This window comes from Mastomys coucha, unplaced genomic scaffold, assembly GCF_008632895.1.
Source record: "Mastomys coucha isolate ucsf_1 unplaced genomic scaffold, UCSF_Mcou_1 pScaffold4, whole genome shotgun sequence".
In the NCBI taxonomy this organism is placed as follows: domain Eukaryota; kingdom Metazoa; phylum Chordata; class Mammalia; order Rodentia; family Muridae; genus Mastomys; species Mastomys coucha.
In genome coordinates, this window is record NW_022196910.1 from 39,660,393 (window position 1) to 39,660,884 (window position 492).

The window sequence follows — 492 nt, forward strand, 5'->3', positions numbered from 1 at the left end:
CTCCTTATCTTTTTTGATCACTTTAGGGTGAAAGTCAATTTTATTCGATATTAGAATGTCTACTCCAGTTTTTTTCTTGGGGCCATTTGCTTGGAGAGTTGTTTTCCAGCCTTTTATTCTGAGGTAGTGTCTGTCTTTGTCACTGAGGTGGGTTTCCTGTATGCAGCAAAATGTTGGGGCCTGTTTACATACCCAATCTGAAAGTCTATGTCTTTTTATTGGAGAATTGAGTCCATTGATATTAATAGTTGTTAAGGAAAAGTAGTTGTTGCTTCCTATTATTTTTGTAGTTAGAGCTGGCGTACCATTCATGTGTCTATCTTCTTTTAGTTTTGTTGGAAGATTACATTTTTGCTTTTCCAGGGATGTAGTCCCCTTTCTTGTGTTGGAGTTTTCGATTTATTACTCTTTTAAGGGCTGGATGTGTGGAGATATATTGTGTGAATTTGGTTTTGTCATGGAAAACTTTGGTTTCTCCATCTATGGTGATTG

The 492-nt window shown here is 36.6% G+C and overlaps 1 long non-coding RNA gene across 2 annotated transcripts in view; it reads right to left on the bottom strand.

Moving 5' to 3' along the window:
• Positions 1 to 492, bottom strand: part of LOC116076359 — a 12,895-nt gene that overhangs the window by 11,704 nt on the left and 699 nt on the right. The window lies entirely within an intron of this gene.